The sequence below is a fragment of the Somniosus microcephalus genome, chromosome 15, assembly GCF_052327205.1.
Source record: "Somniosus microcephalus isolate GS21.2 chromosome 15, FLI_Smic_1.0, whole genome shotgun sequence".
Classification (NCBI taxonomy): Eukaryota; Metazoa; Chordata; class Chondrichthyes; order Squaliformes; family Somniosidae; genus Somniosus; species Somniosus microcephalus.
The window spans coordinates 93292146-93312029 of NC_141001.1; the positions used below are offsets into that span (position 1 = coordinate 93292146).

At 41.7% G+C, this 19884-nt stretch overlaps 1 protein-coding gene across 2 annotated transcripts in view; it reads right to left on the bottom strand.

The window, feature by feature from the left end:
• Window positions 1-2222: 2222 nt before the first annotated feature.
• The window catches only part of LOC147107082 (potassium voltage-gated channel subfamily A member 4-like), a 137737-nt gene continuing 120075 nt past the window's right edge, over window positions 2223-19884 (bottom strand). The window contains exon 4 of one of the 2 annotated variants that reach the window (XM_086008124.1): window positions 2223-8800. The gene's annotated coding sequence lies outside the window, so the exon portion shown is untranslated. The remainder of the gene's footprint in view (window positions 8801-19884) is intronic. The other variant, XR_015081022.1, reaches the window with a different exon arrangement.

Here is a 19884-nt window from a genome sequence, read left to right on the forward strand (position 1 = left end):
GGATTGAGGATTGGTTAACGGACAGAAAACAGAGAGTAGGAATAAACGGGTCATTTTCGGGTTGGCAGTCTGTAACTAGTGGGGTACCGCAAGGATCAGTGCCTGGGCCTCAGCTATTCACAATCTATATCAATGATTTGGATGAAGGGACCAAATGTAATATATCCACGTTTGCTGATGATACAAAACTGGGTGGGAATGTAAGTTGTGAGGAGGATGCAAGGAGGCTTCATGGGGATATAGTCAGGCTAAGTGAGTGGGCAAAAACATGGCAAATGGAATATAATGTGGAGAAATGAGAAGTTATCCATTTTGGTAGGAAAAATAGAAAAGCAGAGTATTTTTTAAATGGTGAGAGATTGGGAAATGTTGGTGTTCAGAGGGACCTGGGTGTCCTTGTACATGAACCACTGAAAGTTAACATGCAGGTACTGCTAGCAATTAGGAAAGCAAATGGTATGTTGGCCTTTATTACAAGAGGATTTGAGTATAAGAGTAAAGACGCCTTACTGCAATTATATAGGACTCTGGTGAGACCACACCTGAGGTATTGTGTACAGTTTTGGTCTCCTTACCTAAGGAAGGATATACTTGCCATAGAGGGAGTGCAACAAAGGTTCACCAGACTGGTTCCAGGGATGGGGGAATTGTCCTATGAGGAGAGATTGAGTAGACTAGGCCTATATTCTGTAGAGTTTAGAAGAATGAGATGTAATCTCATTGAAACATACAAAATTCTTACAGGACTTGACAGGGTAGATGCAGGGAGGATGTTTCCCCCGGCTGGGGAGTCTAGAAACAGGGGTCACAGTCTCAGAATAAGGGGTTGGCCATTTAGGACTGAGATGAGGAGAAATTTCTTTACTCACAGGGTGGTGAATCTTTGAAATTCTCTACCCCAGAGGGCTGCGGAGGCTCAGTCTTTGAGTATATTCAAGACAGAGCTCGATAAATTTTTGAATATTAAGGGAATCAAGGGATATGGGGATAGTGCAGATGAGGTAGAAGATCAGCCATGATCTTATTGAATGGTGGAGCAGGCTCAAAGGGCCAAATGGCCCACTCCTATTTCTTATGTTTTTAATTATGCACGCCAGCCTGTGATTTTATGTGCGCATGGGCAATTTATTTTGAGTGGGGTGTACTGGGATGGATTTGTCAGTGATTATAGTGTTTGGATTTACTGGGGGAAGATATATTTTTTTCAACTGGTTGGTTTTCAATAGGTGAGAGCTTTTCATTATTCACACTTATCTCAGTCAGTGTGGCTCTGTGCCTATACAGGAGATTGTTCTATTCAGGACTTGGCCAGCCCACTTTGGAGCAAACCTTAATAGCCCATAAAAAATAAGTTCACACTGTGCTGCTGAGCCTGAGTATGCCAGCACCTCTAACTCCCCAATGGAATATGGAAAACCAGCAACTAGGAACCAACCTCTCAGACCACTCCCCTGCCCCCAGCATGGTGCAGTATCTCCAGCAACCCTTTCCACCCTGGAGATGGTGGCCACCAATGCTACTGCCTCTGGCTGCTTCCTAACTCACTCATTCATCTGAGGCTCAATGCAACTGCCTCTCCACCCAACGAGGAAGAGAAAAGAGACATGAAAAGAAGACAGAGAACTAAAGGAACAATAAGAGAGAGAAAAGTAGAAAGAGTGGAGAGAAATAATATGAAGAAGGTGAGAGAGAATTGCAGGTGACAGAAGTAGGCAAGAGATTGGAGTGAAGGAGATGAGAGAGGAATATAGGTCTTGAGAGACAGTGAAGGTGAAAATAGACATAAAGATGATGAAAGCAGTTGAAGTGAAGAAAAAGACTAAGAGAACTAAGGGAGGCAGAGAGAGACAGTGGTGAGAGGTAGAGAAAGAGAGAAATAAAGGAGGCAAGAGATTGAAAGAAATGAAGGTGAAGGAGACAAAAGTGAAAAAAGTGAGGAGAGAAAGAAGCACGAGACAATAAGTGAAGAGATGAGAGAGTGCGACAGAAGTGGAGATAGAAAAATGGAGAGGTGACAATAGAGAAAAGTGAAGGAGGCGAGAAAGAAGTGAAAGAGGCTGAACAAAGATAAGTAAAGGAGACATAAATCTAACCTTAATCCTCTGACGATTTCAGTACCAAATTACAATACTTGATTTTAAGAATATTATGCATACATTGTTAATGGTACTGTTTACTTGTACTTTCTGACTCTCAATAATGTATATAAAGGTGGTCTCCAGGTCTATGAAAAATTATATATTTCGAAAGCTGAAAATATTATTCATTACTCAGTTACAGCACAACTCTTGAAGCAAGTGCTCCCATTTTATACAAAGGATTTAGTATATACAGTTCTTGACACTGAAGTATACACAGTTCATTTTTAGTAATTTTATTTTATTTTTTCATTGCACATATTCCCTTTTTTAACAACATTTCTAATATTGCTGATTTCAATGCATATGAACATAGAGATTTATTTTACTTTACAAAATAAGAGGGTACCAAATGCCCACTTACAGTAGCACCCAAATAAATAAAACATTTGATATATTTACACATCTCTGCAGACGAGGAAAGTGTAAAACAAACTGCATCATGCAATGCAAGACTTTCTCTCAGGAATCATGTCAAACACAGGTGCCAAGGAAAGGCTTGTGAATTAGGCAATAATAGAATATACAGGTTTTGTCAAACACACCTGGAAAATGAACATTTGGAGTTTAGAAATAGTACTGGTGGTCCAGTAAATTTCATAATTTCCCAGCAAATCAAACATGATCCAAGCCATCCTTCAAATTTTGCCTTACAATTATACACTACAGAACATTTACATAAGTATGAATGTACAGAATTATTAATCACTATATTATATGCTATTGTTTATATCTTAAACATGATAGTCTGCTTCCTGTAATTAAGTCCAAAACATTATTTCACTTTATGTACACTGCAAGTACTTCTGACTTTTTATAACCAGGGCAACCCCTGAATGTAGTCTTACATTTCTCACGTTAACAAGGTAATTACAGTAAGAGGGTTATATTATATTATCTGTTTATCTACATTTGTGAAAAAATATATTACCTTTTCACTACACTACTTTTCTTGAATTAGTTTTTACATATATATCATAATGTGATTTTGCACTTGGCAAATTTTATAAGTAAAGCTTTTATAATACACTTTATTTAAAAAAAATAGTGACTTTGGTATTTGCCTCTTTTAATGGTAAAACCTTCATAGAAAAATGCTTTCTTTAAACCTGCTGCTCACATCCTCCAATTAAGAAAGTGCTCTGTAAAGTGATGTATCATAGTACACAGACTATTTCTGATTTCTTGAACAGTAACTATATGCAGTAAAATTAAACTGCAGAAGAGACAACTTGCATTAAAAAAATTCCGCTGAAACTAAAATATCGACAAGTTTATGAATCAAACCCAACTGGAACAATTAGTGCCTGCTTTGTGTATCATATTAATGCACGCATTCCGATAAATTGCTGGCATTTACCATTCAAGCTTTACATTATCCTGTGGTCTGTAAGCTTTTTAACAACTACTTGAATAATTTACTGCACTGGACTGTTTCTCTCTCCCATTAGTACTTATTATCAATCTGCTTTTAAAGGCCTCTCTCTTTCTAGTTGTGTGTGTGTTTATGCAACTAAAACTTCTACTGAACTAGTTGTAATATCTCATTTACACAAATAACAATTGACAGTTAGATTTTAACAAAAAATGGCATATTCATTTTGTTCTGATGTTGGTCAAATAGGAAATATAATAAATGATGTTACTTATATTGTACATTTTACATAACTGCAAAATAATTTCAGGGCCCCTTTACACAAGATGCGAAGTGTAACTACAGTCAAACCAGTGTGAGCTTGAGATTGAGCTGTGAGTGTGAGACCTTCACGATTAGGTAGCCTCACACTGCTTTGCCTTTGCACTGTTGCAATGTACCCACAAGAAGTGTGAAACAACTCTTTTAAAGTTTAATATGTTCCAAGACATTTTTAAATGTTAATAAAGATTCAGTGGGACAACTCAATCTTTACTAATATTTTTTTAAATGAATTGCATTTGGGAACCTGTCATCAAAGCTGTTCATGTATGTTTAACTTCATGAAAAGAGTTTTCTTTTGCCTGATTGAAGAGTGGGCAGTGTGTTGTTGCTGGTGCACACTGCTGTTAAGTAGTACCATGAGTACAACTGCAGCATTAAATGTGTGCCATTGCTTGTGGTTGGAGCTAAAGGTAAAGCAAACTATACATATGAAAAATGCACACAGTTTTTTTGTTTAAACTCTACTCATAGTATGTGAGACCCCAGCAGATTCATATCGGACTTACTGTGGTCTTTTATGAATCCAGCTTGTTTTTAACCTTTGGTGCATTTTATAATATTAGCAACAGCAGGCAATATTTTGAACAGACTATAATCCAGTAACAGTTCAAAACCATTTTCAGCAATTGTAGCTACATGTTTAAAAGGTTGAAATATAGGAAAGTAGATTCTAGACTCAATTCAAAAAATTGTGTGCAGTCTAACATTCATTTTGGAACAGTATAAAGCACTTTTGATAAACATGGAATTGATTGACCATTGTGTTTATGCTTTTATGGAGTATGCTGCAGTGCAGAAACACACGGTTATAATTATAATAATAGGAGAGTTAAATAGCATAGATTATGAATTTTGCACTGGCTAGACGGGCAGCACGGTGGCATAGTGGTTAGCACTGTTGCCTCACAGCGCCAGAGACCCGGGTTCGAATCCGGCCTCGGGCGACTGTCTGTGTGGAGTTTGCACATTCTCCCCGTGTTTGCGTGGGTTTTCTCCGGGTGCTCCGGTTTCCTCCCACAGTCCAAAGATATGCGGGTTAGGTTGATTGGCTATGATAAATTGACCCTTAGTGTTAGGGGGATTAAATACATGGGGTTACAGGGATAGGGTGGGATATGTGTTGGTGTAGGGGTTACGGGGATCGGGTGGGATATGTGTCGGTGCAGGCTCGATGGGCCGAAATGGCCTCTATCTGCACTGTGGGGTTTCTGTGATTTCTGTGATCTGTGATAGACGCTAAGAGATGGGTGAATAATAATTAGCAGGTTAGAATTTACATTTAACATATACAGGTGAACTGCAAATTGTGTAAACTGAAAAGAAAATGACTGTTATTGGTGCGCAATAAAAGGAGAAGCAAGGTTTAGGAGGTACTTCATAATAAAATTGTTCCAATACCCAGATGGTACCAATTTTTCCTAGCTTGCATGCTTCTGGATTGACATACTGGCATAATCTAAAACACTCTTTTCTGCCTAGTTAAATTGAGCCCTATGGGACTTGGAGGCTGTCCTTTTTTTCTGTGTCACTTAAGTAGTTCATGGTGCAAGTAGAGACCTGAAATGATGGGTCTCCATGGAAAGGAAAATTGTCATTAAACAGATTTTAAGGTAGGAGATACTGTCTCAATTTTAATTGAAAACAGTAGAGTATTTTCACTAGACCTTCCTTCTTCCTTCTGTGGGAAACAGGGTTCTATGGGACTGAAGGGGCAAACTTATGTTTTAAAAATATATGTTTATAAGTGGAATAGACTGATATAGAAATGGCAGATATGCAAATGAACAAGGGACTACATACACTTATGAAAATTTAGACCTTATTAGCTATTTCATATGCCATACATAGGATACTTAAAACAGCGTTATATCATATACATAAATTCTTAAATGCAATTTAAATAGTTTTATTCAACTTGACAACACTGTTTTTTATTTTGGATCTGAGGTCAAGTCCCAATTCTCTCCACTCCATCTTAAGTTCAGATAGAACGACAGATGCAGTAATAAATTTATTGTGATCATTTGTCACAGTCCTAAGCAATTGAGCGATTGTGTTTGGATCTTAATAGAGTTGAAATGTGCAACCACAGTTCCCTTAGGCCAATACATTCGAAATAGATGTCCTAACTTGGTGGCAGGAGTACTGATCTGCTTAGTTAATTTAAATAAATGTCAGTGTTCGCTATTATTACTCCTTGGAAACTGACCGCAACTTCAGGATGTAGCGTACGCGAAAATCCTGAAGTTGTGGTCAGTCATTCACTGGCTGCGGTGTGGCCCACGCCCCCCCACCCATAGCCGGCAATCAGTGTAATCAGGGAAATCAGTGAAACTGACAAAAACCTGGGTTTTTCCATGGTAATGTCGCTGTTAAATTCCTCATTAAAGGTTAGACTTTGTTGGATTAGAGGCAACTGGGGTTTTAACAGCGTAGTGACTGCTAATCAAACATTATGGCCCTGAAAAACACATTTTAATTTTGTAAGTGTCAAATTTCTCCATAATGATGAAAATTAAAATTTTTAAGAAACTGTAAAAAAAATTATATTTTTTAAAGTTTGTTCATATTTATTTCAGGTTTACCTTTTCCCCATGTGAGGGCCCTAACCTTTGTTTTGCTCTCTGTAACATTTTATAAAAGTCAGAATAAAAGCAACGTCTTCACTTCCTGGTTCCCTGTCTGTGAGAATTCTGCATTATGATTGGCTGCTTAGACAGCTTGTGACGTCACAGCAACTCGAGCTATGGAATTTCCACAACACTGCACTGATCTCAAATGTACGTTGAAAAACCCAAACTTCTGGCCAGAGATCGCGAGGTCTTTGTGGGCTGCTTTCTTCGAAGACAGTGGCAAATGTCTTTGCTTTGCCGCTGACCGCAAATTATGGGCTATTATCAAGCCAGTGCCTTTAGCCTCACTATTTTGGTTTTGAATTTAAAATCTTGGTTGTCACTGTGACAGGTGTGTATTTTTCTGGCTAGTTTGTTAAACTCTGCTTGTAGAATCTTTTAAAGTTTTGGAATTGTAAATCCAGAGTGACAGTAGATATTTTTGACACTTAAAATTCACAGAACCAAGGCTAGTACTTAACATGCTATTTAAATTAATTATGAATTTGAGTACCAACAGTGAATGTTGCCTCAGATATTAAAATGGGAAATAAAATAATGGGAAAGGTGAATTATGTATGAAACAAATCTTTGTATTTGTATTGCACATTGATGTAAGATAAATTTCAATTTATTTTAGAAAAATAAGCATGTATTTAATAAATTAGCTTTAGACATATTATTTATATAATGTAATACAATGTTAGTAATATGCATTCTTTAACATAAGTGCACGGACAGTATTGATAATCAAATTTTGAACTAGGAAACAATGTGACAGATAGCCTATTTTAGTGCCAGTTATTTTTGTACATATATATAGGACTGCATGGTATGTGTCACCTGTTACATGCTTTCCTTTTTGCCTCAAATATTATTGATGACCTAGCTTGTTCTTGGTCATGCAAGCTATCTTGGATTATAAATCCCCTAAAGTAAATAGCCTATGTTAAGCTTCATTTGCTTCTACAATATAACTACATAAAGATTTTGCAAACATTTCAAAAATTAGGACTCAATTGTTTATGTAACATTACAATAGCAAGATAATTTATGCACTCTATTTAGCTAATTTCTTTCTGAAAATCACAGTTTTGAAGCTATCCATAAATATATTTATTACTTTTTTTTAAAAAATCACTGAATTCATTTTTGCTGCAATCTTTGATTATTACAAACTGACCACTCTATACACAGTCATCCGGAAAGTATAGAAGCATTTACTTTTGAAATGATGCTGCAGATGCAAAAAAATTCATGAGCATAATTTTTAACTTTAGAATGATCACTAGTCTACTAAAATTAGGAAAATCATCTGTAAGATTACAGAAAGACTGGCAAGGATTCCAAAATTATATTAAAAAAAGTATAAAATAAATTGCCAGTGATATAGTACAACTACAGTACAATATCTACAGCTGAAACCTGCCACTCCCTGCAGTATTTACACATGAGTATGAACTTTATCTACAAATTTGGGCATGTTTACATCATTGCATTCATGTATTTCTGTTTCAGGCATGGAATGCATGCATAAATATAATACACAGTGGAGTGATTTGATCAACTCTGGGGGAGATTTTAACGATTAAATGGCTAACCAGTGGAACGTGCCAGCCAGCCGATGCTGCCGTTGGGAGGCCTGCTCCATTTTGAAGGAGGGACCTCATTAACATGTTGCGGGCATTAAATCCGGCCAGCCGGAAGTTAGGTTCCGGGCGGTACCGATCGCGGAGTGGGAGGAGCCGGTCTAGCAGTGGTCAATAATTTTCTTGTGGTGGAGGAGCACTCCTGCTCACCCTGGCCTCGCAAAAACTATTTATAACTTACCCTCTTGGTGTCTCTTCTGCTGTACCTTCCGATAAAACTGGGAGGCATGTTATTGTCTGTCAAAATTGCAATTGGAGTCCGAGGTACATCATAAAATCATGATTTGCATATTAAAAGGGTTTACCGCCTGAGGCAAGTGGGCAGACCAGCTGCCCAGCAGAGGATGGTGGTGGATGGTGCGCCGGTGTAAATGGGACGGTAAGCCCTTTTTGGGCCAACAACCAGCCTGTTTATACCAGCTGGCCAAAGTTAAAATCTACCCCCTGGTTTTAGTAACATATTTATATTTTGTTACACTACCTATTCAAGAAGTATATTCTTATGAAAACAACTTATGCCACACTGATCACTCTCTAGTCCATTAAATCAGGTTTTGTATTGTGCAAATTCCTCCTTTGTCCTTTTTATGATGTGTAATTTGGTAAGAGTTTCATTTGTCTGCAGTGCCAGGTATTGATTACAGACGCGTATTTTCCCAGTCCAAGTTGGTTTGTGTCACCGCTTTGACGTTCATGGGATTCCTAAAGGAGATAAAAATACAATGTCTTAGCGATACAGGATAACATGCATAGATTGCATATTTTATGCAATATTAGCTTTTAAAATAGATTTTTGTCAAAGATAGACACATTTGTAATATCTTTCTATGTATACATTTGAGTTAGTTGCCCAGCAGTCTTATTTATACTGCATATTGAAATCTCTTCAGGGGTCCTGGCCTTGATCCAGGCCTGGAACATCAGGTAGGGCCTATACTGCCTTTTGGTGGCCTGATATGCCTGGTTTTATCAAGTTTATCAGTGCTGTTGATCCAGTGGGCCTTTGAGATTGCTTTGGGACTCCTGGCCCTGCCTCTCCTGCATTGTTCGCCTTGTTCAGGACAGAGTCTCCGATGTATAAGAACATAAGACGTAGGAGCAGGAGTAGGTCATTTGGCCCCTCCGCTATTCAATAAGATCATGGCTGATCTGATCTTGGCCTCAACTCCGCTTCCCTGCCCGCTCCGGTTCTGGGTTCTAGCCTAAATTGTGTCCCTTCTGGCGTACTCCCACCACAGCCATTCACCTTGCATGCACCAAACAGCGAGTAACAGTTAGAAAATCAACCACAAAGGGTATTACAGCTGAGCGTCTTCCCATTGTCACATTCAGTAGGGGTTATTGGATTGTAGTCTGGAACAGGAACAATTTTCACCTCCCTAAGTTGGGCACCAAGGTCACCTGTAGCCCTTCTACTGCTGAGATCAGCCAAATCATCACAGACTGGTGATCATACCTGGGACCTTTCTTGTCTCAATGGCTCAGCTACTCAACAACAACAACTTTTGAAATCGAGGCGCTGCTTAACCGGGAGCCAATGTACGACAGTGACTCACTACTTAAACCAAGGGAGCGACACCACAGTTTTAAAACTGCAGGTTGATTCCATAACACATTTTCAAATGTAGGTGCAGATATGTTCATATAACATTTCTGAATGTATTACAATGCAGAGAAACTTCGTGACTGTCAATGTAATGCTAGAAAGTACACCACCAAAATAGCAGGTCACTTCATTCAAGTTTGAGATCTGCTGATTTGTATTTAACCGCAAATGGTTATTAAAGTGATTGTAGCCATATTCTGTTATAACATTATCCTCCAATAATGTATTTCATAAATACATTATTAATGGTGATGCATTATTTTCTGATGGAGTTGCATACTGTAGTTGTTCACATTTTATTCTGTGATCTGATAAGAATGTATATTTATTTTAAATACTTGCAAGTTAGAATGGGAGATAGTCCTGCCTGATACTCTAACCAAATAAATACATTTTCTTTATTAATATGTCAATGCAAAATATTCCTTTATTAGGAGAACAATGGTTAATGATTCCTATTTTATGGGACACATTTTAAATTGAATTCTATTTCATGAGGTTCACAGAGATCCACCATTTTGGATATTGAAACAACTTACCAGGAAAGTGCTAAACTGACATCAGCCTTTCAGCAAGCGGCTCCTTAGGCTCCAACACAGATTGGCATCCTTTTCAGTCTTCAATGCCAACTGAAAAGTGGCCAAGCCTGAAAACTTTAGTATCGGTCAGATACACAACAATATGCAGCTATAAAGACATTTTGTATGGCTCAGACAACTCCAGATAAGACTCCAAAAATGGAAAAGATGCAGATCTGTATTGGAGCCTATAGAGCCATCCACTAAATAGAATCTTATAATTTTACAGCATAGAAGGAGGCCATTCAGCCCGTCGCGCCTCCATAACATTTCTGAACTATCCACTTCGTCTTATTTCCCTTCACTTTCTCCAAACCTTTTTAATTGTTTCATTTTCAAATATTCATCTTTTTCTTTTAAAGGCTATCATACATTCTTCTTTTACTAGTTTCTGGTACTGCACTCCATGTCCTAACAACCCTCTGCATTAAAAAATTCTAATCTCTTCCTTCATTCTATTGATGGTCTTAAATATAAGTACGGCAGAATATCCTCGGGGGATTTACCAGTCTCTCATTGTAACTCCAGTTACAACGCTAGAAAGTGGCGCCAATCTAGTCTCCACCATTTCTGGGAGTTTCTGACATACCAAGGCCGCGATTTTGCCGGCGCTCAGAGGGCAGGTTTGGAGGCGGGTCGGGAGAAAAAATCCAAATCATTGACGACGGTCTGCTAACCCGTTGCCATCCCGCCTCCACGAAACTTTGCAAAGTGTCGGGTCTGCGCGTCTCAATCAGACCTGACACCAAACAGCGGGAGAAGCACTTAAGGCTTGTTAACTGCCTAGACAATCCCTTTTTAACTGGCTCTTCCCATTTTAAGAAGTATTGCCCGTCATGCGACAAACACGCCAGCTGATTGTGCCGGATTCAGCAAGTAGCTGAATTGTTGACAGCTGCTCCTGCAGCATAAAAGCGGACGTTCGACATGGCTGACTTTCAGATGACAGAACTTTGTGCTTTGAGGTTTTTGAACACATTTTGCAGGTCTATTGAGCTTGTGAGTGTTTAAGCTGAGATCCCTATGCACTGTGACCTCCTTGGAATACCCTCTGGCCACACTGAGTAAGCCCTTATAACATCTCTTCCTCAACTGAAATATATAACAGCGGGATGGGAACCATTCATACCCTCTCATCCTGGTCCTCAGAATTGAAGGAAGAGCAGCCGTGGCAGCAGCAGAACCAGGCACAACAGCAGCAGCAACAACAGGAGCGCCAACCTTCTCCTCAGGCATCTGATGCTACACAGGGCAGAGGGCGTCAGCGCAGGGCTGCACCTCGCCGCAGGAGATACCCCCAACACAGGGTTTACAGGCCGAGGATGAGTTTCCTCAACATGAGTGAGCAGCACTGCCAAACGAGGCTGAGACTTTCGCAAGAGGTAGTCGCTGACATCTGCACAATGCTGCACCAAGACCTGGAGCACAGAGAAGCGGGTGGCCACTCCTTACCAATGGCTGTTAAAGTCACCACCGCACTCAACTTCTTTGCTTCAGGGTTCTTCCAGGGATTATCAGCAGACATCAAGCGGTATCTCCCAGTCGGCTGCACACACTTGCATCACGCAGGTTACCGATGCTCTCTTTGCAAATGCGCACAATTACATCCACTTCTCCACGGATAAAGCAAGTGTAACTGCACGTGCGGTTGGCTTTGCAAATATGGCAGGATTCCCAAGGGTGTGGGGCATCATAGACTCCACACATGTGGCCATTAGAGCACCCCATCACAACCCAGCTGTATTTGTCAACCGCAACGTGCAGCTGGTGTGTAACCACAGGAAGAACATTATGCATGTTTGCGCCAAGTTCCCTGGCAGTTGTCATCAAGGCTCTTTCATCTTGCGGCAGTCTACTGTGCCTCAGCTCTTCAATTCGCCAACCCAACTTTCTGGATGGCTACTTGGAGACAAGGGCTATCCCCTGAAGACGTGCCTAATGACACCGATGAGGAGGCCATCAAACGAAGCTGAGGAGTGGTACAATGTGAACCACATTTCCACCAGATGCATCATACAGCAAACCATCGGCTTCTTCAAAATGCGATTCAGATGCCTTGACAGATCTGGAGGAGCCCTGCAGTATGCACCAGCCAGGGTCTCCAGAATCATCGTGGTCTGCTGTGCCCTGCACAACATCACACAGCAGCGTGGCTTAGCGCTGCTTAAGGAACAAGTGGCTCAGCGCACAGCCTCCTTGGAAGAGGAGGAGGCGGCAGATGAGAGACATCTTGCGGAGACGGATGTGCCAATTTCACCAGCATGCGAGCACATTGCAGGAATCCCACTTCCATTGAGGAGCTAACCTGAAATGTTAACTCTGTTTCTCTCTTCACAGATGCTGCCTGACCTGCTCAGTATCTCCAGCATTTTCTGTTTTTGATACAATACCCCTAATGATTGCTGGTGCATGTCAAGGAGCATCTCGATCCTCTGTAGCAAAGCTAGGACCTGGGCTTCCCCTCCAGCAAGCTATCTCCTAGGCTTTCCTTTCCACTGCCTCCTGCTCTTGCTCATGTGTGCTGTGTGAATCACCCCATGCACTGGCCTCTGTCTTGCTTGGATAAGATAGAGTGAGTGATGGTGTTTCTATGGAGGGTTCTCCTCCTCCAAATCTTCTGCTTGATGTTCTTAAGGATGAGAAGAACCTACAGAAGGGGTGAAAGGATAAGGGTTATTATGGAGGTGACAGTTAACAGTGGATAACTGTCAACACTAGACAGCAACAAGGTGCCACACAGTCTACATGCAGGAGGGTGAGAGGAAAGAGAGATATTAGTACTAAAAGTGGATACCTTGCCCAGCCCAGCTTGCACCAGCCTAGCCATTGCCAATGCTTCCACAAGTTACCTGTCCCAATATCTTGATGGCTTCCTCCTCCATCTGACTGAGGCGTTGGATGGAGGCAGGCATCCCCCGTCCCCCAGTTCGGGTTCTCTCCCTGTTGTTGTGGGTCATCTTCTCCTGCAAAAAGAGTTGTAGAAAGTTAGTATTTTCTTTTTGTAAATGGCTGTTAAGCTGTGTGAGGCTGCTTCATCTAGAGAGCATGCCAAAAAGAAGATGCAGCAAATTTAGAGAAGGATGGGGAGGTGCTCTTGTGCAAGAGAATTGCAGTAGTGAGAAAGGTGGAAGCAATTAAAAGAGTGAAGAACCTTCCAGTCATGAGCAGTTGAACCCAGACTGCTATTTGTGACTGTTGTGAAGGTGAACAGCAGGTGAGGGTCTGTTTGTAACAAGGAGAGCTGTTGCCGTTACCTGTTGTCAGTGGAGAAGAAGCATGCAGAATGTGGGGAGAGAAGAGCGAAGTTTGCATAGGTGGGGGTGGGGTGCCAAACAATTGCTATGGAAAGGTATGACTCATATGAATGGAGAAAGTTAGACCTTTGCTGTCCTGATCAGGTCATTAAACTGAACCCATATCCTCGTGGTAATGTTGCAGGCGCTGACCACCTCAGCAACTTTTTTCAAGGATCGCTGCTGTGTGCGTTTTGGGACCTTGGTGCAATCTGTGGAGAAGAGGACCTGCCTCAGCTCCACCAGATGCTCCACTGCAACGTTACTGAAGCTTGGAACTCTAGCCCTCGACATTCTGCAAATGCTGCAAGCAAGTTGAAAACAGCAGAACTTACTCTTCTCGGTGTAGGTCTCAGCAATCTGAATGCCTGGGCAGCCCACCAATGTCATTCATATAAGGACTACCTGTCAAAATCAGCTGGAACTTTCTCCCACATGATTGGGTAGTTGAAACACCCACCAACCACCAGTTTACTGCCCGGGGTAGGGGGGTGGGTGGAAACCTACTCCTCAGGTCAGGGAGCTGCAGCTGGAGATCGAGCACCCCAGGGCAGCCCTCTGGCTTCATCCCACCACAACTCCAGCTCCTCCCAGCACCACAAAAATAAAAAGGAACTTACCATTGGAGTCTTCTTTGGCTGGGCCGCCGGCTGATACTGATGAGGGCATACACGGCATCGTCAGCAAACTTCGATATACGGCTCTCTATCTCTTCATCCAAATCATTTATAAATATAGCGAAAAGCTGAGGCCCCAGAACAGATCCCGGGGGACACCCCGGGGGTCACATCCTGCCAATTTGAGTACATACCCTATGGGGGAAAAATTCAGTATCGCCCCGTTCGGGACGCCATTATCGGCTGTGCGCAAAGTTTAGTGCTTGACGCTAATTATCGCCTCCGACGGCAAACTTGACTTTTATCGCCCCTGGAGCTGATTGGAGCGCTAAATCAGGCACTTCACACCTGTCTTAAGGTGCAAAGGCTGAGGAACAAGGCACTACCTCAGAGCGCTGGCGAAGCTCATGTGATGTCAGTCAGCAATGGAACACAAACACACTGGCGCCGGCCAATTCTTAAAGGGGAGTTCTGACGAAAGGTCATCGACCTGAAACGTTAACTCTGTTTCTCTCTTCACAGATGCTGCTTGACCTGCTGAGTTTCTCCAGCATTTTCTGTTTTTATCTTAAAGGGGAGGGTCGATCTTGCTCTCCATCCACATCCTGCTCATTGCAGCCTTGAATCTTGGCCTGGAGAGACCTGTACATCAAATCTGCTGGAAAGAACAATGGAGAGACCCAGGAAAAGAGCTCAGAGTGCAGCCCCCACAGTCTCTTCTAAATCGATACAAAGAAGGGCAAATCAAAATGAACCTGCAAAGTGCTGCTCAGTACCCAAAACTCCTTCACACAGCGTTGAATCTCTCCAGAAGTCTCTCTCTCTCAAAATGCGTGGTGCAAAAATGTCAGCAACAAAAAAAGGCAGGAAGCGGTTGCCTTTAATTAGCGCTCCCCCAGTCCCTTCCTGACTGCAAAATGCTCCCCTCAACCTGTCGTTGCTAGCGTCAGGCGGTAAGGCAGGGGCCGCCACTCAATATCTGGTCCGGGGCGCTGCGCACTTGACTGACGTCACAATCTGCCGGCGCAGAAGATCGTGGCGGTAGTGTTTAGCGCCACCGCAAAATATCTAGTTAATTTCGCGAGCGGCGCAAACATCACCGCGCCCGGGCGCTAGTTGCTTTGCGCCCCATTAGCACCCTCTTAAGGCGCTAACGGGAGGCGCAAACAACTGAATTTTTCCCCTATTATCCCTGCTCTCTGTCTCCAATCACCTAACCAATTACCTACCCATGTCAACAGGTTACCACCAATTCCTTACACTCTCATTTTTGTTAACATTCTCTTGTGTGGAACCTTATCGAATGCTTTCTGGAAGTCCAGTGACACTCCCTTATGTACCACTTTAGTTATCTCATCAAAAAATTCAACTAGGTTAGTTAGACATAACTTACCCATTACAAATCCATTTTGGCTCTCTCTGATCAGTGTTTCTCCAAGTAATCAATCTTAAATGAAATTGCTTATCAGTATACAATGCTGCATTAGATCCCAAGGAGCTAAGGATATCTAGATGCCCATTGTCAATGGATTCATTCCCGGTCTCCTCTGCCCTGTTGGAGTGCAATGGTGCCACGCCGACATTCCTACCAACAGTTTGGGGTAAACATTGCTGATGTGCCCTTATTGGCATGATATGTCTGCCTTGACCATGCTAATGACCCTTATCCTGCAAACTGAGATAGGGTTGGCATTCTTGGAGGGTTAGCAAACTTATGCCCCACTCTGCCATACTTCTGTCAGGAGAGCAGAGCCAATTGAATTTCAGCCCCTATTAAAGGATTATTAGACGAAACTGTAGGTAATATAGTCATGTTTAAAAAAAACTATTTAAATAGCAGCTAAGAATGGATGATTCGTGCTTTTTTTTCTATAACACACAGGTACCTCATTTTCATATTTTTATCAGGGATTACTGTGAGCTGAAGGTAAGTGACACATTTTGCTAAGCCAACTGCTTATTATATCGGGTAAAGGAAAAAAAGCATGAGCTATTTAATGGAGGGAGTTTTGAATTCAATAGTAAAGCAGCACATGACTTAAACCCACAGCACCAGAAGTGGTAAGTGAAAAAAATGTTTTTTTTCTATTAAAAGTACCTGTGCAGCATTAAGCAACACTACAGCGATGTGGAGCAAATGCTTGCCCAGGACAAAGAGAATAATATTAATGAGGAGATTAGTGGTAGTTGTGGGTATTCCATAATGGCGGGGGGGGGGGGTTTGCGGGGAGAGAGATACAGTCTATTCCTCTTAGTTGTTAAGTTCAAATTAACTGGTAATTGATTTTCTAGCATGAAATTCACATTTTGCCATGTTATTAATGTTACTTAAGTCAAATCTTTTTGGTGCCATTAACAACTTTGAATTATCAGAATTATCCTTTTTGTTGCCATAACTGGGAGTCCTAAATGGTGTGTTGTCTCTCAGTGCCAAGCTAAGGGAGGTAATGGCGAGGATTGAAAATCTTTTGAAAAGGGAGGGTGATCATCCATAAGCTGTGGTTCATGTTGGAAGGAATTACATAGGAAAGAGTATGATAGAAGTCTTACAGAGGGATTTAGGATCTAAGCTAAACAGGAAAATCTCATGGGTAGTAATCTCAGGATTACTTTGTGTCATGCTGGGCTACTTAGAGAGAGGAAGGTAAAAGGCATCAATGCATGGCTTAAGAAATGATGAAAATGACGGAGAAGGGTTTCAGATTTCTAAAGAAAGCTACAGAAGCTAAACAGAAGGGATGGTCTTCACTTGAACCAAAATGGCACCACCATCCTTGCAAAGGATGAATTGAATAATGTGGGGGGATTTGAACTTTTAAAGGGTCTTAAGCAATAAGGCTCCCAAGATGTTAACTATACACAGACCGCATGCCTTAGCACAAGCTAATCTTATAGTGTGGGCCTCAAACAGACATTAGGCCCCTTAATTGCATATGCAAAAGGCCGAATGCCTTTTTCAGCCATGGGCACTGTACACCAATTTTATGGCCTTTACCAATATAGTGGGCAGCGCAATTCTGGCTGGTAATGAGCATGCACTTCCTGCCTGCCATATTTTAGGCTTAGGAGTTTAGCGCCCGAAAAAAGGGCGCTGTGTGAACACATTTCTAAACCTAAGTGTTTTAATATTCAATTCTCTCCTGCTATCCCTAATTTTTCCCCTTCCTCTTTGTGGATCCCAATCATGCTAGGTATGAATTCACGTGTGCTGGCACTTCTTGACGACCTTGCCCAAGGAGTCATTCTTCATCTGTAGCCTGAACAGTAAGTGTGGGATGCATCACAGTTGAACCTAATACCATCCATATAAACTCACTTTTCAGCAAGAGTAACTGGAGAGCAATCAGGAGTGAGAATCCTGACTGGTTTTTCGCCCTTCCTAACCCAAGACTGCTAAATTGTAACCCCATATTGGCTTCCCTTTGCTTAAACCAACGAACCAAAGAATGAACGTTGCGTATTCCTAGTCAGTTTGGCTTAGGACTATGACCTGAAATTTAACAGAAAATAGCATGCTATTTAATCGTAATGTAAAATAAAGATTTGCCAGTAGCAGCCATCCCAGCACAATATTTACATTAAAAAGTGGTTCAAAGAACATTCTTATTTTACAGTAAAGCATCACTGTAGAGATTATGGGGCATAATTTTCCACTCTCGACTGCCTGTTTCTCACCTGAAAAACAGTTGGCAGTTGAATATTGAGGGGGAACTTTGGCTGTCCCATTGAATCCCAAGGTCTGCCTGATCCAATTTTTAGGCAGGCCTGGAAATGGGTGAGCAGCAGGTTCCCCTCTTTCCCCTCTTTCCAGTGGAAGACTGCTTAAATATGCAAATCAGGATCCTACTTTGGTTGTAGGGCCCATATTTCAAGTACAAATGATAGAACATGCTCTGTGCACACTCTGCTTATTTATACCAGGTATTGAGCAGCCTAACCATTGGTCCTTAAAGGGACCTCTGGAGGCCTCTCAAAAAAAGCCAAAGAAATTTTTATTTTTATTGGACCAGGAAGGGCAGTTCCCAACCTTTCTCTCTTTCCTCCCCCAACCCCATCACCCCACCCAGGCCTCCCGCTCTATCTTGACAGGCAGCTATGGACTCTGTGTGCAGTCAATTATTCCCTGGACTTCTGGAAAGTCAGCAACTTGGGTGAATTCCAGAGCTCAGTCCTGTTTCTTAGCAGCCTCCGAAAGGAAGGTGATGAAATTGTTCCTCTTGTTGACGATTGCATCTGTTACCTGCCTCATTCAGCGGTGCACGGCAAATTGACTGATATTACTAATGTCACCTGCTGCAGCCTGGAATGACCCTGAGCCATAGAAATTGAGGGCCAGTTATCTTAAAAGCCACAGGTAGTGCTGTGCATGCCCTGTAGCTGGGCTCCAGTTGTTGCTACATCAGGTGACATAGCTCAGTCACAGCCTCCCTGGTGAAGGGGAGGCACCAGAGACACTGCTCCTCATTCAAGTTGACAGGAAATCCTGTTGCAGAAGACACGCATGGTGTAAGGCTTCCTGCGTCCTGTCCTCCTTCACCCTCTCATGCCAGCAGCTGCAAATCTCCACTGTCTTGTTTGCTGCTGCTCCTCCTCCTGCAACCCCAAAGGTAGATCCAGCAAAACACGATTTTGCCACAATAAACAGCTGCAATAAAGCTGCGAAAGTCACTTTCCAGAACTTCCACAAAAATATCTCAGCCACAGATGCCAAAAACTCCTTCAAGACTTACCTCAGTGCTGCTGAGGATCCCTTTAAGTATCGCCTGTGCAGCCAGCCTGCCACTGGGTCTGGCCTAGGAACCCGTGAATGCAGCATTCTCACATTCCAATTTCATAAAAGGGTCCTTCAACAGGAGAAGGACGCTTATTAACATATTATAATTGCCTCAGCTCAGCACAATGTTCAAGCGACCGCCCGGAACAACTAAAAGTTGCCTGGACTAATATAACGACCGGCAAACCTCTGGGAAAGATTGGGCACGATTTACAGAGATAGGTAGGGATGAGGCCATGAATGGATTTAAACACTAATATGACAATTTTAATTTGAAGCACTAGGGTCCATGAGTCAATGTAGGTCTATTGCTAGCCTAGTGTCTAATGAGTCGAGTAAAATTTCTGCCATCACACCCACACATTAACATATCCAAATGATTATCAATCACTATAATCCAGTCCAGAGTCTGATTAAATGATTAATACTATTAGCTATGTGTCTGGAATGAAGTTCAAGTTTCACTCTTTCTGGCCAGGCTATTTTCTTTAAATTCCTTAGAGTCTGACACTGACACTTCATTATGGTCATACATTGATGTATCATGGCATGAGCATATCATCACAAGAGCAATTTTGAACTAATATACCCTTTAATGAGTATCTTAAAACAATGGGAATTTGTTAATGAGTTATTTTGACATGCTTTTGTTTCCTTTTATAATAGGTTATCAGTCTCAATAACAAGCACACAGGCAGGACTGTATAGCAGTGAATTCTTTCAGGTTTCACGAACAAGTTTCAGACAGCAATGTATTGTCACAGAGGCAGAGCAACTGTACATCTAGGCCAGCAGTCAGTAAATACTAATTAATGCCTTCGCCTTTAACGGGTGAAATAATGAATAAATACATTGGGAGACACTGTACACAACTTGGGGTGCTTTTTGGCTTATTTAGAGCCATTATTTGCAGAGCTT